Here is a 25141-nt window from a genome sequence, read left to right as displayed (position 1 = left end):
TTGGATTTATTTATGCGGATTGATTTCTAAATATTGAGTAGAGTCATGGCCGTACCCACCATTGAGGTCCCCGAGGTCCAGACCTCAGTAGTTTTGTTGTGAAAAATATTACCTTATAGGATAAAATGTATTTAGTATTGCCAATGTTGTAAAAAACGCCTAGATAGCTGATCTCAGATCTGATCTTCCTCAGCGCTCTAAAGTGTCAATCTGACTGAGTTGGTCCATCGAATAAAGAAAGGCGAGGATTACTGTCCAATCAAATGAAAGAAGGCGAGAGTTACTATTGACAGAAGTCAAGCTCGAGTTTCTACTGCGAAAGACCCCTATGTAGGTAGCAAAATGTTTAATGTTTTAATCATAGAAATGTTAGCGGCCATTCACATGTTGTGTCTAAAATGCGCGCAAAACGCTGACTGCGTCGCTCGCTCCCTCTTTACAGAGCACCCAAGAGTTTAAATTTAACATTTAGTTTTACATTTAAACAACAAACCTGAGTAAACGACTGATTGTAATAACCAGTAATCCAAACCACAAAAAAAAAACATATCACTTGCGTGTTTAATGTCAGTTTGACGACACAAAAACAAAGGACCTTCACTAGTTCATGCCAAACTGCGTGGCTTTGACTCAGGTGTGTTTATAGGTTGTGGTTAGCCTATTAAAACAACTAAATAATTAACAAATTCTCGTTCTTTAATTCTGTTTTTAATTTGACCTATTTGTAATAAAAACCGTCTAAAAACTTTCTGCAAGTTCTGTAGCTGCACAAAAACGTTCAAGGGACACTTCACTCAAAACCTTTATGTCATGTCAAACCCAAATGCATTATGCTCCATAATGAAAGAAAGGTGCTATTTCAATCTGGAAGTATTTGTATAAAAATATTAAATGACCATGTGATTCCTTTTAATTACTGATAAACACGAAAAGACAGACATTGTTTTTGGAATTGTTATGTCATTTGCAATCCAAACCTTATAAAATGCACATATGAAGTTTAAGACAGAAAAATTCTGTCTTTGGACCTCTGTATTCCCAAATATACTGCGTACGGCCCTGAGTAGAGTCACTGTTTAGATTTAGATTCAAGGGGGGTTGTCTGAAGTATATAATGCGGGATAAAGTGAAGTTTGGCAGATGCATCGGTTTGGTCAATGCTCATCTGGACCAGAGCCATTCAGTGTTTTATTCCTCAACAGGTCAACCAGATAGGTCTTTAAAATCTCCTGGTGTTATAACTATAGATTTGAAGTTTACCTGTTTTCCAAGATTTCATAAATCACGGTCCACGGTGACATTTCTACTTTCTGACAAAATTGCTTTAACTAAGAAAACCTGTTTAGCTTACTTCATAGTCTGAAAAATATTGATAAATAGTAATTTTTACAGATGTGAACAAAGGTTCATTGTCTTTGATTATGATGAAAATGTCTATAAATATGATTTAATTCATGCTTTCATGCATGATAAGCTGGACGCTTAAGCCGCTTAAAGGAAAGCAAATGAGGTTTTAAGTGTTTTTTTGAAAGGTTAAATAAAGGGTGTATAGTAGCAACAGATTTGTTAAGAGGATAAAGCATACACAAATAAAAACATGATTTTTACAACGTGTTAATTATTTTAAAAACGTTTTATAGTTTCCCTATTATCATGAGAATTAATAACTAGAGCAAATGAAGAAATAAAGTGGCAGCTCCCTGAGTTATCACCTGTTATGAGCTTTCAAGCTTTCCTGTAGCTCAGTGGTAAGAGCATTGTGTTGACAACGCAAGGTTGTGGGTTGATATCAGGGTATTGCAGATACCTATGTAAAATTTTTAGGATAATGTAATGGAAGTCGCTTTGGATAAAAGCGTCTGCCAAATGCCTAAATGTATATGTTATGTCCTTCTGGATTGGTCCATTCTCTCATCCAGTTAGCATGAGCTGCACCTTTTTCTGATACAAAACTTTCCTGTTTTCTCCCATCTTATCACTTAAAATAACTTATTTTCTTATGTCTTCTTTCTCATGTAAATTCAGAGATGCTATAAAACCCCACAAATTCTATAAAATAAACATTGACCCTCCAAAAAAACGATATGGCCATTACTGATTGCTCCCTGAATTCTTTGTAAGATAAAAGCATCTGCTAAATGACTAAATGTAAATGTAGGTCTGTGGACCATGCTTAAATTATTCTCATTTGAAATGTTACTTCTATTCCTCTTTGTTCAACAGAGATATTTTCAATCTGACAGTCCCTTTACTTGAATGACAAAGTGAAACCCAACAAATGTTATATTAATTATTCATCGTACATATATGATTGTTTATGACTTGCATTTCAAGCCAGAATGATCCATTCATGCTTCACGCAGATGCTTGGTGTTCTCAAGAAATCGCAAATCAATACAGTGTCATTAGCAGAAGTCTTACGCATGCAGTCAGTGTGATGTTGTCTAAGAACACACTGTTCTAACTGCTGCAGAATGGCAGAATATTGAATACAGACACGCAGGGACACCTTGTTTACAGCTACCAATCAGATAATCCGGATTTAGCAAGCGTCTGTGTTGCCCATATTGTCAAACCATGCAAGCGTGACCATCAAATTAAAAAATAAAATCTTTCGTTTATGTGCCTTCACAGAAAGAACATTCAGATAATAATTTTAGTAGCAAAAACATGGGCTTTACAAGGTTTCTGCTCTGTAAAGTTTGCCTAGACATCCAAACGTTGAATGTGAAACAATTGCATTACTGATTTTTAAATTAATAATTCACTAACATTTGTATTATACTGTACATAAGAATAAAAAGTTACGTAGAATTAATGTACAAAAGAAATCTGTATTATTTATAATATTTTATATTAATGAGCTGGGTGTCTTGGACATTAAGAACAATAACCACACTAAAACAAACAGTAAAACCGAATTGTTTTGGGAGCTTGGGTGCCAGAATTTTAACTCAAAAGTTACATAAAATAAAATGATTATTATTATTTTACACCCGGTATATAAATTTGAATGGCATTTCAAAAATATTGTAAAATAAAACAGTAAAATTACGTTTTTTTACAATGCATGTAAAATGTAACTTTAACAGTTATTTTAGTTTTGTATTTCATTTTTTCAGTGGTTGCAGAAATAAGATGAACAGGAACATTTTATGACAAGTTTAAAAAAATAGCTTACAGTATATTCAGATTTATCTGCTTGTAATACAAAATGAATTAAAAGAAAGTGCTCTTAAAGAAAGACTTCACCCAAAAATTCAAAAAATTCTGTCATCTGTCTTTTCTCACCGTCGTGTTGTTCCAAACTGGCACAAATGTGTTTAGAAAGATATTCGGAAGAATGCTTGAAATCAAACAGTTCTTGCCCACCATTGACTACCATAGTAGAAAAAATTGCCTTTTTAAACGTCTTTGTTCTGTTGAACACGAAGGAAGCAAACAGTTCTGGAGCACTTTCGACTACCATTGTCATTTTCCTAATGGTGACCAAGCACTGTTTAGATATTGTTTATTTACTATCACTCAGATTTCATCACAACTGAGGGGCATGTGATAAAGTGACTTTTCTGGATAGAACAGGAGTAAACACATTAACAACAATGTTGTGTTCATCCAGTTCACCATCTTTTTAATGGTGAAAATGACAAGTGGGATTATTCATTCTTTAAGCAGGCAGAACACAATCATGCTGCACAACCTCCCCTACAGCCAAGCAACCCAACCCAACCCAACACCTCTTTGTTTACATAAGCACAATTAGCACACAGCCCAAAATGCAACCTTCACCCTCAACAAGACAATGTTTTTTTTCACAGCCGCAAAAATAAATATACAAAAAAATAAATACAGCTCGTTCGCACTCACAACGCTCCGCCCACTCGCTCCCAGCATGCACTCTGATAGAGAGAGGGAGAGAGATATCTTTATTGCCAAGCACCGGGAGTCTAAGAAATACATCAAAGTCTAATATAAAAAACAACCAGCTCCCTCCAGCAGTTTAGAAAACAGATGATGATTGGAAGAAGGAAGATAAAGAGGATGAGAAAGAGAAAGAGAGGTGTAATTGCAGTCCCACACAAAGTGTTTCAGACCAAATAGCCTTGCAATTTTCAGGACGAAAGATTCAGCGGCCGCAGCAATTCCTCCAGCTCCTGTTTTAATCTGAAGTCATTTGCACTCATGTTGATCGCCGCACGCTTGATATTTTTGGCTTTGATGACCGTAATCATACAGCGCTGAAACTTTATACTCGGTTTGTGTCCTGAACTTCGGTAAAGTTGCCAAATGATCCAGAGTACAGTATCGCAAATGATCAATTCATCTTAAAAGTGTATGACAGGTTGTGTAATGACTGATTCATATAATGCAGCGTGTTATTTTTTGCATGTCATTCATGTGAACCGGTGTCATGGGATTTAATTTCTTCCAGAAATCTCTATAGTGTTATATATCCATATTTTCTGGTAATATAATGCCGTGTTGTGGCTGTTTTTTTATTTGAGATGTACAGTATATACTGCGTTTTTGATATAGTTTTTGTATAGCGTTAAAAAAAATTAGCATGTAACGGCTAAAATAATCTGGATTTGGGTCAACTTGATGAGAAATGTTTGAATTCATATGAAAATCTTCAAAATATTGCCATTTGATTGTGTTTTTGGCAGATCTGTGTTCACACCAAACACGAACAATCCCGTTCCACGCTCTTTATTACTCACAGGAAAAGTTTTTTTATCTTTGCGTGAGTGATGCGAAAAACATCACGCGACGGGGAGTGTCTTCAAGCGTCCGGACCCGTAAAGCTGTAGGAGTCAATAAGCTCTTCGTGCGAACTTCTCACTCGAGTTGAAATTTTTCAACTTCCGCCGAAGAACCTGTTGCGAGTTCACGTCTATTCGCGTCCTTGCATTGACTTTGTATGTAATTTTGTGCACATCGCTTACTTCACGTTTGATCGCTTCTAATTGAAATATTAAAGAAATGTCATTTGTTATTTTTCATTTGTATATTTATTACGGGAAGGATCGCATTCTAAAGTAACCTTTTATTACAATAAGGACACAGGTAAATATTTCCAGAAATGATCTGATCTGAAATGATGTTTGCAATGGGTTTCTGCTTATGCGTGTGCGTCAACTGGAAATTGTAACGCTTAAGTTCAAAAGGCTCATACGCCTTCTCAAATTTGAGAATATAGCCCTATTTCCTTTCATCCTGTGAGGAAAAGTAATGGTTCACCCCGACTTCATATGAAACTTAATGGCTGTCATAGAGATCAGTTTCAGCAGACAGACCCTATAGGGGCAATTAGTGCCAGATAATGGCTCGTCCACACACACCTTAAGTACTACACTAAAATATTGATTTAATTCCCATCCTATATATTCCCCTTAACCATTTGCTGTCGCTCTAAAAATATCTCATCCTGGCAGGCTGTCCATAGGACATGTTGAAACAGTGATGCTGAGGGAGGCAGAGCGAGAAAGGGTGAGAGAGAGATATCTTTTTAGGAATGTCAGGATGTGGATTTCAAGAAGAGAGAGAGAGAGAGAGAGAGAGAGAGAGCATTTCTATGAGTGTCTGAGGAGGACTGTACGTGAGGGTTGTAATTAGGAAGTAGGGTCGGTTTGGGACAATTCAAGAATTCGTAATCTGAAGTGAAACCGATTGGGAGATTTTTTCGAGCAATGTTTATAATGCCTTTGTGTTTACACCGCAAAAAAAAGACAAAATAAAGCTTGTTATTGCTGTGTTGCTTATTGTTACATCAAGTCCCAGAAGACTCATCGGGTCATGTGAACTCTGTTGACCAATCAGAGTTGTTCACTGTTTACCAGTGCCTGGTTAATGACTTAAATCTTAAAATCGTAAATATTTTTAGACGCTACTCATGCTAATGGTTGCTCTGTCTGTAAATTTGTATTAGCTATTTCAGATATTTGCATTCACTTGTTTTTGACGTCGCTCAATTATGATACACCTGCATGCTCTTTCCACACACAGAAGGAACAGACACAGTGTTCATCCCTCTCATAGGTGGAAATGGAACTGGAATTAGAAGCTACGGTGTTGGCTGTATTGTTCTTGCATTATTAATGGTTGTTCTGACATGGAGCCCCCAAAGGTGGGACAGAAGGAGGGAAAGAGGAGGGGAAGAAAGAGATGAAGATAGAGGAAGAGGATGGAGGCAGAAGATCAATGACGACTAATGAACACGCTAGGAGTTTCTCTCCACTCATCTCTTGACACAGGTCGCCCTCCTCCAGTCATACGTTTCTGCATTACGTACTGTTACCGGCCTTAGGGTTGAATTAGTTGCTATTGATTACCCACAATGCAACGAGAGTACAATGTCTTCCTTCGTGTACATATTACCAGCTATTTTCTAGTGGTGGCTATTTACCAAAACGTTTTTTTATTATTTAGAATATTTTATTTTAGCCGGGTCATGTAAAATAATAAAACTATTATTTTGCGGTAAGAAGATGAAGTTTAACCCCTAATTCCGTTAGTATGTTTGTATTGTAGTTTAACAGACAAGCAGTTAAGTTAATCTTAGAACCATCATTGAAAATGATTATAAAAACTAAATAACATATAATAAAAATAACATATAATAAAAAAGTATTTTGGGGGGAAAATATGCTTGGTTAAAAGTATTTACCTTACAAAAATATAAGAAAAATCAAGTCTTTAAAAATAAGATTTTCTTCGTTCAAAATAAAAAAGGTGACTCACTCTGTTGTTTCTTCCATCATTCTGTCAGGCCGCTCGTGAAATGGTCAACAACTCTGAGCCTCTCTTCAGCAATTGAGCTTCTCTCTGTCAGCAACTCTAAATATCTTCTCACGCAGTGTCCCTGCAGATTCCCTCTGTCTTTTAAACCGTCTTCCTGAACACACGCTCACGTACAAACCCAACACACACCCAACATCTCACATCGGGTCTGATGGGACATCACGACTTCTGCTTGTCTGTTAAACTTGTGCTTTGTTCACATGTATTTGCTTTTCTGCGAAGGGCGGCTCTTGTCGTCAGTCTCTGCTGGAAATTGGCCTGGATGTCTTGGTTGTCACATGATTTATTACGATGTTTTATGCGCAATTCGTGAATCATTTGTAAGTGCTAAATATACCTTGTTTACTTATTTAGTTGAGTAAACGTCAAATAGACGACTATCTTAGAACAACGTTAGAAAGGAAATGTAGAACGGACTGTGGTGCCGCCTGCATAGTATATAATACCACAGCACTCATAATATACTACTGTACTGTATGCATCATTTCACTGAAGGATTATTGTATATATGTATTACTATGTATGGTATCAACATGGTACTTTATGGTAATTTAAAGAAGACCATTGTTCTTCTTACATGGTCAAATGTGGTTTTGGCATGGAATTCTGTCTAAAAACCAATAGAAGCGCTGTGGTATTTTCTGGTGCTTGTTTATTATTGTCCGCATGTGTTTTGAGTGCATTATATTGCTGCTCGTGCATATTAAGATTTGCTGACTCTGGTTTATTCAGACAGTCAATATCAGCACTTTTACTCTGAGATGCTCGACAAAAATCCCAGATGGGTTAGAGACCAATTTGCTTTAGATTTTTTTTGTTTTGTTTACCATAATGTCCATAATAATGCATAATGATGTTTAAAACCGATATTTAACAGTGAAGTGTGTCATTTCTGGGCAGCCAATTGGAATTGCAGTGGGACGGATATGACAACATGGACTGAACCAATGGGTGTGCCACTGCCACTAGCAGCACAGACATTACACACTTAATATTTCTGAATTAACTGATATAGATATATGTGCAGCTGCAGAAAAAATGAGACGCCATTACAAATGTTCATTTAATCAGCATTTCTATTATGTGTTGTGGTCATTCCAGTCCAGTGTCTATTGAATTTCAACCAAATCAAACCTCAGGAGTGCCAAAGTCATCCAACAAACAACCGACAGCATGACAAGACAAATGAAAACTCTGGGAAAAATCTAAGTTTTCACATGTATATCACTTTTTCACAAATACATGTACAAATATTATTGTTGTATTGTTTAAAAGTGAATATGAACTGTTCCTCTAGTTTTCATTTTCTGCAAATGCAAATAGAAAAAATATTTTTACCTGAGATTTGGGAGAAATATTGTTAGTAGTTCACAGAATGAAACAAAAATATAAATATTTTTTACTTTAATAGTAAATTCTGAAACTTAGTATTTATAATACACTTAAATGTCGCAGCTCTATGTATATATACTGTTTATATATAATGTATATAAATAAATAAATAAATATATATATATGCATATAATACAGTTTTATGTAACAGAAACATAAAAGTGTTATGCATCCAGCAAGTAATTAAAGTTTATTTTTCAATGGCGATAAACTGCTCTGTGGTTGCACTTAAGAATTTGTTAGGCCAGTTCAGGTCTGTATGGAAGAACATCAAAGAATCTGTGACTCAAGCGAATCATACGCTCTTTGATGAAACTTAGAAGGGCTCTTCAAATCAACAAGTATAAAAGGCAGAAAGTTTTCACATCATTTCACGGGGGATGTGTGATGGTTTCTAATAACTGAATAGGCTACAGTAGATTCTGATCGGTGCTATATATCCAGCAGAGACCTCCAGGCCTGAGAGAGAAGTGAACTGACGGCGTCTGTGCATATATGAGTTACGAATATATATTTTCGCTGGTCAATTTATTATTGAACATGGTGGATTTGTTACCCAAGTGGTGCTTTGGTAGCTGTAGTGACAGTGAAGTCGGTTATCTCTCCATTTTATAATTTACTTTGGTTCACATCAATGTATGTATTAGCGTGATATACCCTTGAAAATTCTGAAAGTAAAGCAGCATGAAGTTGGTACACAAGCATGTCCTTCTAGTGATAAAATGATCAAAATTATTTAATAATTTACTCATTCTCATGTTGTTTCAAGAATGCATGATTTTCTTGCATGAACACCAACGTAGATATTCTGAACCCCATTCACTTCCATTGTATGGGGAGAAAACCACTGAGACGTTAAAACATCAGTTTCACTGATGATAGAGTCATATACCGTTATTGAACGATATGAGGCTGAATAAACGACAACAGAAATTAATATATTTTTGGGTGAACTATTCCTTCATATCGTGTGTTTTCAGTAAATCCATAAAGCTGTCTCTTTCAAAATGATGTAATGCTTTCAAGAGCACAGAGAATGCTATTTTTGGTCCAGGAACACGTTGCTCGATGAGATTTCTTAGTGTTGTCAAAGCGCTTTGAATCTGAAATAAATTCAATTACAATTCTAAACCGGAGCCATCATTTCTGATCTGTAACAGCCATGCGCACGCAACACACGCTGACCTTTGAAATTCCTGAGAGACCTCAGTCAGCCAAATCTGACATAGACACAGCTAAGTGCTAATGGTTTTTGGAGTCAGCAGAGCTTTGTCCTGTAAAATTCATTAGAGAGTGCGTGCAGTTGCATATGCAGAGTATGGGTGCCACTGATGTCGCGTGTGTTTCGAGACGCTCGGGTTGACTGAGGAAACAGAGCTGTGTAATGTTTTTTTACTCTCTCTCCATCGTCCCCCCTCATTCTCATCTGAATCACCCTGCCTTTGGGGCTTTACCAAAGGAGACTCTTCAAACACTGCTTTGTACTGGAGTCGAGAATCAAGATTAATGCACTTCCACCGCACGACTCGCTTGAAGGGAGAGAGGCCTGGTATAATTAACACCACCGGGCCCGGAAGGGATATTGGGAGAGGGAAATCATACACAATTAGAGAGAATGATGACACGGGTGATATCTTTTGTTCGTTTTTTCTTTTTTGTGTCATGTTTTCATTACATGGTCACACGCGACTCAACCAATAGCGTTACAGCATCCAACAGTGGAAACAGCCACTACGACTAACAGTATAGCTACTCAGAAAACCGGTCTGAAAACAAGCCCGTTCACACCAATGACGATCACCATAACCGTAAAGACAACGTTTTAAAATCGTATTAAATTTAAAAGAATAGCAGAGCCCACACCACAAATATGCCAGTAACAATGATGGAACAATATCGCTGTCATCACTTTTACAGCAATGCTGTTTTTAATAAGCGGGCAAACTTCACATTTAAAGGGCTTTCGTATTTAAAACAGAATAAACTCAGTAACGCTGTCTTCCATTGATGCGGATGCTTACTTAGTTATCAAATCGACAGCCAACGTGGCGGCTTACATGTTTCATAAATGGTTCACTCACTTTGCAGGGAAGTTTGTGTACGGCGATTTAGCACAGATTTCGTAAATACTTAACTTGTTGTGACGCATTATAAGCATTTTTGAACATACGCTGTTTCATTTGAATTGAAGCAATAGAGAATACTCACCCAAAAAGCGTTTTTTGCAAAAAGTATGAGGATGAAAAGAAAGGAGGTGATAAAGGATTTTAATAATATGAATTACAGATTTTATATTAAGCCGTGACTGTTAATCTGGTCGCTGTCTAGGAGGTGTTCTTAATGGCCTGCAACCTAAATATTTAGTAGACAAATTGCCTGGTATGTAAAAAAGTAAATTTCCAACCCTGGGAACACTTTATAGTTATCCTTCTTGGTGTGAACAGACCTTTGGCAAAGTCCGTTTCCGGAAGTCTTGCCACTCGGTGGCCATGTTTCCAAAGCCTCTGGGCAGTTGTTTATGTCATAGCAAGTCAACAGTCCTATCTCCTTTATATTTCTAAAATCGCTAGCAAAAATCTCAACAAAATAGCATATTTTCGATCAATGAATAAACCTGATATGGACTGTACCATAACTTTGGTTTGCTAATTTCCAATTGTGCTAAAATCTAATTTGCTTAATGTCGCTTCAGCTACTGCGCATGCGCACAGTCTGGCAAGCACCTCACAAGAGCACAGCCCCATAGAATCATCAGTCTTTATCGATGATTGGACCTTTTTACTGGTAGGCGGGACTTTCTTCGCTAAATTGGCTATATTGAGCGTTGCATTCCTTTCAGTTCATTGTAATGGCAGTGGCGCATCATGTTAATATATATTATCTTAACCTTTAGTCAGCCTTCTGCGGGGAATATGTTATTCACATGTTGTTTGTATGTTTTGAACATTGTCTGCGTGCCCAGACGAATTTCAGTAGCGTCCCGCAGGCTTTTTCTGACATAGAAAATGCTTTCGAATGCCAATCACCAGTCGAACTGTATCCAATTTCCATCCCTCGCTTCGACATTCAAACTTGAATTAGTTTCTTGCCCATTTCAAAGCCCCAGTCCAATTTTGCTGCTCTGCGAAGAATATGTGTTCCAAAGTGATGCTTCAGCAACTTAATTGCACAGAGGTGTTGGAGTAGGTTTACAGACCCTTCAACACACTGTGACATATTACACCACGTTCGGCTAATCTTCAAAATACGGACTAAGCGTGTTGCTCTCTGATTATTCCCCACTCTCCCCGTCTGAATTTCATTATCATCACAGCTCATCATTTACATTGGAGCGAGTTGAACAGAAGGAAGGTGCTGGGTATACTGTAAATATATAAATATATATATAAGTTTACCAGGGACAGGAATGAAATATGGCATTCCCATTTCAATGCAAATGAAGGAGAGAATGAATGCTGCTTTGGATTTACAGAGCCACATTACAATGAGAAGCGTCGCAGCAATGTTTCTCTGAACTCAACACTTTCCTATAGGCTGAGGAAATTAGCGTTCAGGGCTCTGCAACTCGACACAAATGAAACTGTCTGTCAGCATGAATCCTTTTCCACGAAAGAAGCAAAATGATGGTGTCTTCTCTCTCTTTAAGATGAGTTTCTAATGCTATGGAACAGTTAGGGATGTTTATTTAAAGGAACAGTCCGCCCAAAAATATTCTTTTGTTGAATACAAAAAGTGAAGCTGTAAACCTACAAAAATATAGTAGTTCTTGTAGGAGAACCCTGCCGTCAATGAATGTTGTTTTAGCGGTGTCTCTTTCCTTTCACAATCTAAATACGCCTTCCTTCTTTTTCCCTTCCATCAGTTAGTTTTTCCTTGTTTGTCATCTTTTCAAAGCGCTAAATCAAGTTGCTTCTATTTAGATGTATCGCGTTTGCAATTTGCCTCAGTCATTTCCGAATGGAGATTGGTGAGGAGACGTGTGGGTTCTGGGAAATTGTCCAGGTGTGAAAATATTGTGTGTGTTCATTTGCGTGATAGATTACAGGAGGGTTCTGTAGGCCTTAGAGACGCAAGAGGGAAGCTGGAGTTAGTTTTTCACAGCGTTCCTTTCCCATCGTGTTTGTGTGGACTTTCACATAAAACTGTGACTTTGTATGCGCGACAATCTGTCTTAATTAAATTTCATTCATTCAGAAATTCTCTTTGTCAGACTTGTGCATTTTCAGTCTGAGCCGATTAGAGGTGACTGAGTTTGTCAAGTGTTGTATGAGATTTTATGCAATAGATGCATATAAAAGTCACTTTTATGAATTAAATGGAAATTGTTAATGACAGTTATTTTGGCTTAAACGTCAAAAATGTTCAAATGTTTGTCCATTTTGGAGCCAAAATGATCTGACCTGTAAAATGATGCCTCAAAATTATGTAGAAGAAATAGAAGAGCATACAAGTTTGTAATAGTGAAAGAATGTTAAAACAAAAATGGAAATCTTACAATAAATGACAAATAACATTACAATACACTTGATCAGTGGGGACAAATTGGCTTAAATTAACCCAGAAAATGTTTTATACTTGACCCGATAATGGGTTAAAACAACCCAGAATAGGGTTACATTACAACCCAACCGTTGGGTTCGTCCCTTTTTAAGAATAATCATTTTTAAAGGTCCAATGCGTCACTTTTATTTACTGACATAAATGCAATATAATATGCATAGCTATTGAGGTGTATAAAGATCTTACATAGTGAAGCGTTATGTTTTTATTAAATTAAAATGAGATATTATCTAATATACATACACCAATGGTCCCCCTAAATGGACAAAAAAACGTGATGACATCTAAGTCCTGTGTCAGCCACCTTAGTGCTTCGAAAGGGAGTGGGGCAGGGACACTGGACCTTTAGGATAATACAATTTCAGTTTCATGTGTCAAATTTTACAGCATAATCATACAATATTCCTTATAAACATATACTTGTTTATACTGTTGTTTTTAGTTTATAACATCCGTCTTCAGAGCACTACAGATGGACGCTTGTGACACCATGTGTATTTTAAAGTACTGAACATCGGCTGACCTTGTTCTCGACACCTTCCGCTGTCTGAGTGTGACTCCACGATTCTGCGTTTAAGTCAGAGTAACGCATCGCAGGAGAGACAGATATCCTCACTCACTTCAGCAAAGCGTGCAGAAAAACTTCACGTCACCTCCTCTCTGTGATCTCTCGGTACAAGTGAACAGAGGACCCGGAATAGACGCAAGTCGGGAATCTCTCAAGGCACTACAGCTGACTTGAACACGGATGACGGGCCAGAAAAAGAGTTACTGCTTTGTGCACAAGATTCGCTCGATATTTTTTCCTGCCCGCCATCAGATCAAGTCGAATCAGAATCAAAATGTGCAGCAGGGGTTTGACAGTTACAGTGGCGAGTTTAAGGGAAACTAAATGACTTCTAAAATGCATCCTGTTTTATTTGTGCAAACCGTTGAGCATTTGAAAGATCTCAGCAGGTCACGTAACAAGTAACGTAGATGTTTATTTCTAAGAAAACCATGTGTTCACAATGCTATACTGAAAAGAGTGATGCTGCTTGCAATAGTTCGAGTCACAGGAAGCACACAAACTGCTACAATGTGTACCTTAAAGGTATAGTTCACCCAAAAAATATAGATTCTGTCATCATTTACTCCCCTCTTGTCATTTCAAACCTGTATGACTTTCTTTCTTCTGCAGAACACAAAAGAATGTTGGTAACCGAACAACGGAAGTACCCATTGACTTGCATTGTTTTTTTGTCAATAGAAGTGAATGGGTTCCGCCATTGTTCAGCTCCCAACATTTTTCAAAATATCTTCTATTGTGCTTTGAAGAAAGAAAGTCATACAGGTTTGAAATGACAAGAGGGTGAGTAAATGATGACAGAATTTTTGGGTGAACTATCCCTTTAAATGCAATGTAAATCACTTTGGATTGAAGCATCTGCCAAATGTTTACTCTCCAGCATCACCAAAATAGTTGTTTTTGAGGTTGTGGGGAATTAAACATTGAGTCTTGCCATAATGATCCTATACTTAACGCTGAGAAAGCAAGTTTGAAGATGAAATATTGTCTCATAACATCTGTGAGGCATCATTCATGTCCTTTAACTTGTTGCTGAGTGTTGCCAATGTTCCCTTTTCAAAAGTTTCACAAAATGCCAGCTTTTAACGCAAAAACAACACGCATTCACTCCATATAGCGTGAAAATCTTTCCCTTCTATTTACTAATCTAGACCCACTGCCAGGTACATGGCTGATTGACTCTAATTATGTATCTTAACTAACCAACTTCGTGCTCTAGCCAGCAATATTGGTTTTCCTCAAATCTTAAACTCGCAGTGTCTTGTGTGTGACATAATTAAGTTCTGTCCAAGTTAATTCTCTGGCAGGTTTAATGATGCATTTAACGCTATTCCTCTAGCAGCATTAGCAGCAGGGGAAGAGGTCCACAGGGAATGAAGTGTGGAGCCGAGTGCATTAAAAGTTTGGACTTACCTGCTGTAATGGTTTAGGCACTGGTGATTGGATGAGATTGGAACATTGGTACCTAATGAAAGCTATCTAAACCATGGCCGTGCAACAGTCTTTTAAAGGTGGATCATTGTAATAGGGGCGGGAATGACGAGCCATTGTGTTATACGGACTTGCGTGTGTAATGACCGACCGCCCTTGATGTTTCACTCCAGGAAAACTGCGACTTTTAAAATAGTTTGAGGTTTTGGTAATCGATGTGTCACATATCGCGCAAGAAAGACCTTCAATGCCTGATGTAGTGGGCGGCCAGTCATAACAAAATGAATGGCTGTGCAGCAATAAAGTCAGACAGGAGTTTTGTGAACAGGGCACAATATGTACAGTAAGTTTAAATAACATTTGCATGTTTAGGTTTGGCTAAAATAATGAAGTTAAAAAGTGTCCTTTCAGTGCTATGGTTTATGAGCTAAAATATAAAGTACAAGTGCTTAGGAAAGTCAGTCCTTCAAAATTGTGTGTGTAATTTTTGGGAGAAATGCAATATGATATACATGACTATGTCTTCAGAGGTGTATAAAGACCTTACATAATGAAGAGTTTTTATTACCTTAGAATAAGCTATTTATATCTACATACACCGCGGGTCCCTTTACATGGAATTCACCATGTCAGCCGCCTTAGTGCTTACAAAAGGGAGGGGGGAGGCTGCAGGAAGCAGTTGGTTGCTATTCACAACCTCACCGCTAGATGGCGCTACATTTCATACACCAGACCTTTAACATCATTCACTATTGTTTGAGATTGAATTGATCGTTATGCCACACCATACTTCACCAAAACGACAGACGTGGTTGATAATACTGTAAATTTGTTTTTTGTGCTAGTGATATATCCCTTCTGTCTTTTCAACTGCTGTTTATTTCTGAATTGAGCGCTAAATACACTTTGTTTGTTGCCTTCATATACCTCTGTTCTCCCTTTTGTAAACCTTTTATTTCTGTTTGTGTTGCAGGGTTGTGGCTGGGCAATCTGAGGGGCCGCGCACAGATTCATCGTAATTCCATCCCATTCTGCCTCACCTGATTCAGGAGGATTTCCTGAGCGTCCGTCATAAGGGATGTAAACTTGCGTGTGTTTCACGCATGGATAGTATACGTTTGATATTTTGACATTTCACTTTCGTTTATTTCTGTATGCACAAGGGAAGCTGTATAAGGGAAACAATGCAATGACTGATTTTAAATTACGTGACTGACTTTATAAGAGTTCTTGCCGGTTGTACATGTCCTGGATTCCTCCCAAAAAGATCGACCCATCGACTGTGATGAAACTCTTTTATCATTCACAATAGAGCGTTAACGGTGGGGTTCTAGATGTAAAAATATCCCATACATTTTCTCCATGGAGAAATTCATTTTTAAAGATAATATATTCAAGAGAGACCTACCATGAGCTTTGAGGGAGTTATGCGATAGCATATGCTCCTCAAGAAAAAAACGGATGTTTATTTGCTGGTTTTCATAGTGAAAGCTTACAGTATATTAGTCAGAAAAAGATCTACAAATCGGAAAGTCCCCACAAACTCAGATATTTTAAAATTTTTACAATATATTTTGAATACATTGTTTTACTTATAATCAAGGACTATCATATTGGGCTGTGCAGTGTGTAGTTTATAGGTGCACACGTTTTCCCCAATTGTCAATTCATCTCAATGCTGGTTAGTTTTGTTTTACCTTAAATCCCAATGGCAAAATGAATGAGAACAATAGTTCTGGAATCCAAGCTGTGCGGAAGCCCTCCATTGTGCTTTAAAATTTAAATACACAAGTTTGAGAAGCCAAACGTAAAGGGCATCCAAGAGCGAACAGAACCTTCCGTCACATCATTTCCTGCATTATATTCCCTGCACTTTTCTGTGGCTTTTCTAAATAACATCCGGAGTGATAAACTTAGCCATTTTCTTCTTCCTCTCCCACCTTCTCCGTTCCTCGAGCGTCTGAAATACTGTATATGGCATGCGCCCATAATTGCATGCAGACGTGTTAAAGGGAAAATCTGTTTGAAGACCATCGGCTCTGACAAGTTGGGAGCTCCACCGCTGTCACCAGCTCCCATCTACTCTGCATTAGGAGAGAAGCCCCATGCAACATCTCTGACCTAATAGAAAGTGAGTAGTTTAAGAAAGCAGCCGGCGAACAACTCACCGTCAGCATCTCAGTCGGCACCCTATTTCTCTCCTGGCCTCTCTCACTGCATCCTTACGATCGCTCCATCCTGGCCTAATTAACGCCTGCCCATGAAGTAACTTGTAACTGTCAGCGTCTGCCTGCTCCGCAAAAATCCAATAACTTCTGGGAGCAATTTAGATGGAACACCAGCTAAGCTCCAGCAAACTACAAATGGTGCATGAGACACGCCCAACCCCCTGCCTGACCTGACAGCACTGTGTGCTGCTGAAATCGGTTGTGTTAATGCATGCCAACTCATTGACTGCCAGGTGGAAAGTACAACAGACTGGGGTGGTGTGTCTTAAAACTGTTGTTGTTGTTCATGTTTGTTTTTTTATTAGTTTTATCTGGTACTTTAAAAATGGGATGTATTGGAATGGGTAATGTGCCAAGTCTTTTTGCAAAAAAATTTTTGCCTGCCATTTATTACGTTTGTAAATTAAACTTTTTGTTTACTGTTGCTTGTGTGTTTTTTACTGAAAGACGTGTCCATGACAGCCTGCTTATCGTTCGGTTGTGTTGTATCTGTAAACAGGAAATTATGTATTCAGTTTTTTTACCAATTACACTTTACTTTTCTTGTTACATGAGATGAGCTTGTACCAAAAAGCATTCGTGTGATTTGGTTAAAACAACGTCATATAACATCTGTATACATTTTTTGCATGCATTCCTTTCTTAATTTTGACAGATTTTTGTGTCCTTTTGTGAGTTTAGCGTCTGCTAGAAATTCTGTGACAGATTAGTGGAAGAAGCCGCAGAGATCTGTTTATTTGACTCAACCTTTCATGCCATCTCTAAAATGCATGTACTTCTAATCCAGGACAAATGAAATACAATTAAGTAGAAAGAAATGTCATTGTTGAAATGTGTTGAACATCTATACAGCTTCATCTGAACAAGGTACATAAAAGGTCTGTTAGTCAAAGGCAATACAATTGTTGTTTTTATCAGTTGATGTAATATTCCTTTTATTTTTATAGTGACTTTAAAACTTTTGACCAAACATATACAAAGCTGATCAGCTCAAATAAATTCGAAGACCGTGTTTATTTTGGTAAAAGCTAATGTCCAGAGGTTCTTTAGCCTTGGCTTTTATTGTCACTTGCATTTTGTAGAATCTGTTTGGAGTGATGTCATGGCCCAATACCTTTTCCTTCAAGAGGCTGTCACGTTTTGGAGGATAGCAATTTTGAGAGAAGGTTTATTAAATGAAGATGCAATAATTTCAGCCTAAGATCACTATCAATTTAGCTGTTGACAAATGGACAGGTTTGTTTTTAGATGTTTCAACGTTGTTCTTTTGAAGGGGTGACATCTTTTATGTTAAACATTTGTCGATTATAATCAAAATAGCGGTAAACTTGTGTATTCAGTTTATGGTAAACATTAACTTTTGAGAAATGACTTGGGAATCTCAATTCAAAGCAAGATAATGAAAACGCCATTCGGAAGAACCAAGAAATGGCAATTGAAACAAAGTTACATGTTTTGTAGGTTTATAATATTATTAAAACAATTTACTTGTGGATTTTTAATCTAAGATTTTTATTTTGGGTATGTAGTGTTACAAAAGAAGATACCAAAATGAAACCCTCCCTTCAAGGAGTAATGGCCCTGTTTACCATACAGGTTAATTTTGCCATAATGACTAGCCGACTGTAGAGTACACTATGCCCTTTACATACTACATTCACAATTACATCAACCGCAGGACAATGTCAAAAGTTAGTTTTATAGTCATAAACAAACATTTTGCCTAGAGGTTAATACATACATCAACTGTCATAACCAATTTTTCTAATATTTTTACTGTTCATTTTTTTTTTTATTCTGACATTGCATTGAACCAAAGGCCATTGAAGCAACTTGATTTTATCTACAAGTTCATACCCTAACTTTAGACGGTTTCAAAGTGACAACATATACAAATATTACTGCGCATGTGCGCGTTCGTGGGCTGCACTTAACTTCCGGTACACATTCACAAACTATAGAGTGCCTTTAGATTATTTCTGATAACAAGCAAAAGATACCGAGATGAACCGTTGCTTGGCTAAACTTGTCTCTCCAATATTTAGAATTTAGACTCCGATACCAAGTTCAACCGCTGGATGTACCCTGCAGTTTCTTTAAATGCAACCAAACTAGTGGACCCATTCAACAAATTGATTATTTAATTAAATGAACATATAACAAAATTCAACAATTATTTTATTTAATACAAGTATTATTAGTACAATCAAATAATAATACAAATGAATATGAACATAAATGTAATAAAATATAAATACTCTATTGACCGTTTCATCAGACGCGCGCCGGAACTGTGTTTGGCTAATATACAGTAAAATAATAATATACATTTATATTTAATTTATGTTATATTATATTATGTTATATCTATAATATAATTTGGTTGTATAATAATTGCATTAAAAGACACAATTTGTTGAATGGGTCCTGTACTTTTGACGCATATAACGAAACCTTATGGGACATTGATATCTAGAGGTTGAGCTTGGTATCGCAGTCTAGATTCAAATATTGGAGAGACCAGTTTAACCATCTAACGTTTTCCTCCGTTTCTTTAGCATTTTATCAGAAATAATCTACAGGCACTCTATTGTTTGTGAATGTGTTCTGGAAATGAACTGCAGCCCATGAACGCCTGCATGCGCAGTAACGTTTGTTTATATTGTCACTTTGAAACCGTCTATATGCTTTGAAAATTTTTAAAAAGCTGTTTATTTTAAACACTTCATACTATATCCATCCCTGGACGTAAAAAGCACAGTGGTAAGCTCCTGCTAAATTCTTTAAATATGCATCAGATACTTTGAGATGCTGATGTATGTCGAAATAATGGTTGCTGAACTCAGACAAGCAATACCTTTCAGCAATGTGCTTCTTCTAAGATGTTTTCTGAGGGGGACAGTAACTTTAATTCCCCCCAAATGCGATGTTTCTAATGCTAAATTGCCACTTGCCATCAACCATAAAATTTACAAACACATTTTCTTTTACTCTTTGGCCTTACAGCAATATCCAAGAGCTCTGCCGTCCCTTTAGCAAGAGTTGGGTTTGGCAATAGTATCATAGTTGTAAATATGACAAAGAATTTAACTTGAAACTTAAATTAGAACATTAAAATAGCTTTTAAAAGAAACATTTTGTTCAACAAATATTAAGCGCATTAAACCTAAAAGGAGTCGGAAATTATTTAATGAATGATTAGACTATTTAATTATCTTATAATGGAAATTATTTAGAAATTTTGAATGTAGATCATTTTTATTTACTTTTCAATCTGATGTTTTGTCTAGAAAAGTATAGTATCTGTGAACCACTGTTTTTTTTCCTGCTTATACAATTTTGATTTACTTTGTACTCCTCATGAATATTATTAACATATTCAGCTTTTAACATAAAAAGGTAATCTTTGTTTGAATCATTAACTATGAGTGTGAGGCCATGAGATGGATTCTTTTTTAATTTGGAAATACAGCTGGCATATGGTTATAGGGTCTTATTGAAAGCTTGAAGGCCTTGTTAAGAGTTTCACATAAGAATGACTAATAATGGGGAAAAATTGGAGATAAGTAGAATTAGAGTGATTCCCTTGAACATCCGTCAAGAGGTAAAAAAAAAAGGCGTGTACAGAAAGTGTAGTTTTAAAGTGAATTTGTTAATAGAGGTACAGCAAACACATTGAGCATATAAATACAGTACAAGTGTAAGCTGTCAAATGAAAAAATGCTAGAGGCACGTATGCATTGCTTTTGGCAATTTGTGTTAATGAATAAATCTGTCTGTTTTTCACACTTATTAATTTAGTGTTTGCTTTGAATTTATAATCCCAGTGAGTCACTGCCAGTGAGAATATGAAAACATACATGGATTCAGGATTCTTTAATGGTCGTCTGTAAATGGATGCTTCTACATTTGTAATATTTAATATTCAGCTCTGCCAGAGAGGAACACGTCGTACCAAGATGCCAGACAGGAACAGACATCCAACTGGTAAAACTGCAACGCTATGTTGCCAATGGGGGTACTGCAGTAACACTTTTTGTTTGAGCATCAGTAACTCAACAACAAACTGGTGGTTTGTGCTAGATCTGTCAAACTTTGACGCATGGCACTCATATTTAATGTACAATTAAAGGTATAGTTCGAGAGGTACAAAACATTTATCTGTAAAGTTGCACAGTCGGTCTTAAGGGTACAATTATGTAACCAAAATGGTACAGCATTGTATGTTTTGTATACCTTTAGAGGCACAAAAATGAGCTCTTTAGGGTCACATGCAAATGTCGATGACTGACCATGGAGTGCAAGCTTTGTGGTCCTGGGACAGACAGTTTTAAATGCAATGTTACAACTACTTCTACCCTAGGCAATCATTATGTGGCTAACTGTTACAGCATGTGTCTATGAAATTAGCATGAATACAAAGAATCAGATAAAACGAAATGAACTGCTACTTCGGTACAAATTTTTAGTCGTAAGCACTTCTGCATTGCATTGTTGCAATGCAGCTATACAATACATCCATGTTACTACATACAGAGGAGACCAGGGAAATGAAATGGAAAGAAAACGGGACATTTATGAAATATATAGAATACAGGGTATACAGTGATAAATTACAACATATAATGTACATTAATTGCATTGTTTAAAATAATGTATTTCGTGCTAACACGTTTTACAGTCATTTGTGTTCATAAATAAATGGGAGTTAGAAGTAACACATAATAGGTTGTCCTTAACTAGACAGATGTGTTCAGTTTAGGACATACTGAGTTGTTTTAAACACAAGAGTGTGTAAAATTGTTCTTTACGAAAGTCAAACTATACTAAATATCTCATATACAATTATTGCCAGGCTAACAATAATCTCGATTAACACGCTTTATTTTTTATTATAAATATCCACAATGTCAGTCAAAGAGACATGCCATTTTGTGAGCTCAAAAAGGAAACAGGAATGTATAGGCCTAATATCAATGACATTACCGCAGCTCTTTTCCGGTCTCTCCTACTCAGCAAATATTGATATGTCATTAATCAACATATCATGATAATCCATTCATTTGAATCAACTGACAGCCCTAATATTGATATGTCATAGAAGAATCAATGAATGAATATGACACTGTGTTGTCAATAAGTAGAATATGGATCAGTTCATAAAAATATTTAAGTGCATGCATTAGCAGAAAGCAGAAGGAAGAGACAAACATGACAATTTACTTTTGCTTGATTCTGATTCAGCGCTGCTCGAGCAGTCTGGCCCTAATTAAAGTGTTCCGGTCCACAGCACGGAGGACGAGATGGCAACCAGAGGCTGTTTCATTTCCTCTAGTTCTTTTAGACTGTGATTACAGCTGTTTACAATGGGGAGGAGAAAGAAAATAACAACAACAACAATGGTCTGATGGAAGTTTACAGAGGAGATAACGTATCTGTAATGGTTTTTCACAGTCATGGTCATAGGACTATATTGTGTCCTATTATGCACTTGATGTATTGCAAGATATGTTTTAAATAAGGTAACCTATTAGGTTCCTTTACCAAATATATATGTGTATACAATAAATAATCTGCTCTGAGGTTGAGGTTTAACAGCACTGTTAGAAATGAATGAAAACAAAATCTAGCATGGTAAGTGTTTAAAGACTATCGAATTTAGTTGGTTGAGAAAGGGTTGTGTAAAGGTTCTTTACAGTGAATATTGTAGTCCACGGAAGCGGATGCACACACGTTTAGAGCGACATGAGTGATTTATTTTTATTTGTAGAAATCTAGAATGATGAATGAAGTGTTTTAAGACCATTGCATTGGGTTGGTTGAGGAAGGGTTGCGTAGAGGTTCTTTTACGGTTCATTTTGTGTTTCACGGAAGCGGATGAACACACACATTTGGAGCGACATGAAAGAAATACAGTAAAAAAAAATGTGTTCAAAATCTAGAATGATAATTGGACTGTTTTAAGACCATTGCATTAGGTTGGTTCAGAAAGGGTTGTGTAGAGGTTCTTTACCGTTAATAGAAGGCGACAAACTAAACCCTTAGTGTCTATAAAAAGACTGTAGGACTGCACACAAGTATGTGCGATTATGTCACATCACTGTCACTGGCTTGAAATACGTTTTCATTTCCAGATCCGTCATTGAGGATATGAATATACGTCCATCAATCCGGTGTCACTGAGGAGAGTTTAATAATGGTGCTTTAAAAATCGTGTGTGGCCACCTAAATTTGTGCTACCTGCTGCTTACACTTTCTTAACCTTCATTTGCTCACGAAGTTTTATCCAGCCAATAAACACTTAAATTCTGACATATTGTAATTAACCTTGAGTAAAAGCAGATCGTACTATACTAACAGCACGGTGAAGTTCTGTCCATCTGGGCTGGGCTGGAGCGGCCAAAAATGTGATGAGGAAATATATAAAGTGGAGAGTGGAGAAATCATCCCTCGGTTCATCTTCACTTTACACAACCATTCATCCATTATTCAGAGTGTCTTCATGTGCAAATAATGAAACTCAGAAGAGTTGCTATTAACTCTCTGTTTGCACAAAATACCCCCCCCCAACCTTTCTGCCCCAATCACAATATCCTATTGCACCATTATACGTGATTAATTATCTGCCTGTAATAGGGCCCAATATTGGGTTGGGGTAATTAAAAGATAATGATGGGCCAATTTGAGCTTTACGAACAAAGATGTGGTAACACAGCATGTGTGATATCAGGCTGTTCGATAATATTTCAAACCCAGCGTGTAGAAAGGGAGAAGGATCTTTGTTTTGCTGATCATTTTTGTTTAAGTTTGTCTTTCTTTGATGCATGTTTCAGTCTATCAATTGTGAATTACCAAAAGTAATCTCTAGAAATGGATATCATTTGTAAACTGGGTCAACAAAACAAGATTCATTTTGATCCACACCAACTGAGATCAGATCAGTTGTTTTTAAACGCCATGAGGATGTCTGATGTAAACCATGCGCCCTAGACATCCAAGTACCCTAAAAAGAGCCAATGTGATGCTGCAGGGATGTTTTCTAAATGTGATTGAGGCTACATAGTAACCAGAAAAGAGTCATGTGACTTTTTACAACCAACAAATTAAGGGACAGGTAATCCCACAGCTTCTGAGTGCAGTCGGGGAAAAGCTTATCACAGTTTGCCCACAAAGGATTGGTCCTATTACCGAGAATGCCACACCTTGAATAAGAAATTATTGCATGTGATGTAAAGAACCTTTCACTTTCCCAATGGTTGGTCATGAATTGTTTCACAGAGGATCAATCGCTATTACAGGCGTGTCCACGTGCATTGGCGTAAGGTAAAGAGAATGTTTTGACAAACATTTCTCATGTACTGTACTTGCTCAATAACTGATTTTCATTGAATAACCGCAAAGGTTCCAAATAGCAGCTTTAAGTACACATCGCTGCTGTCCTTCTTAAACCTGGTATTGCCGTACAAGGTTTAAAAATTGAGCCCAATAAAAATTATTGAAACGTGCTTGTGAACTTTGTTCTTTTTCAATGATCACATGCTGTTTTTTCAGTGTTTCCTGAAAAACAGCGAATTTGGACATAGGAGGTTTTGTAAGGACAGCGACGATATAATAACTTCCAGGCATGACTTTTGGCAAAACTGTGGTGGTTTCAGCTCAAAGCTTTGCTTCAGCCACATTTTCAGCCCCCAAAACAGTCCCAACAAATGTAAAAGACTGAATCAGAAAAGCCCAGGGAATCAAAACAAAAAGGACGTTTGAGTACTCAAGCTTGTTATTTGGCTATTCGGAACAGGGCCACTGTAATTTTACATATTTGACTTTCACAGCTGATGCACATGACACAAAACAACGAACACTTGTAGGATGTACAATACGACGCTGTCACAACAGTCACAATGCCGAAGCACATTAGTAAGAGACATAAAAAGACACTTAGGTGAAGTTTTATTTTCTTGTAAGTGACAATAAACTCATGAAGATATCGAGAGGATAGAAATGATAAGGGTGACTGTATGCCTGAGGGCAGCAGAGCATTGGTTTGTCTTTCCAGCTTTCGGGAGGAAAATCTATCCAGAAATGGCCTCAATTTCCACTTTTTAATCTTCTTTTCTCGCTCCACGGACTATAGATTGATTCCTCTTTGCCATCAATCCATTTT

At 37.0% G+C, this 25141-nt stretch overlaps 1 protein-coding gene across 1 annotated transcript in view; it reads left to right on the top strand.

Moving 5' to 3' along the window:
• The window catches only part of cd276 (CD276 molecule), a 73193-nt gene extending 55789 nt beyond the window's left edge, over positions 1-17404 (top strand). Inside the window, exon 8 of the mRNA XM_079466323.1 lies at positions 15726-17404. The gene's annotated coding sequence lies outside the window, so the exon portion shown is untranslated. The remainder of the gene's footprint in view (positions 1-15725) is intronic.
• The last annotated feature ends 7737 nt before the right edge of the window (positions 17405-25141 follow it).

Source organism: Barbatula barbatula (genome assembly GCF_947034865.1).
Source record: "Barbatula barbatula genome assembly, chromosome: 10".
Taxonomy (NCBI): domain Eukaryota; kingdom Metazoa; phylum Chordata; class Actinopteri; order Cypriniformes; family Nemacheilidae; genus Barbatula; species Barbatula barbatula.
This window is presented reverse-complemented; position numbering and strand designations above follow the sequence as displayed.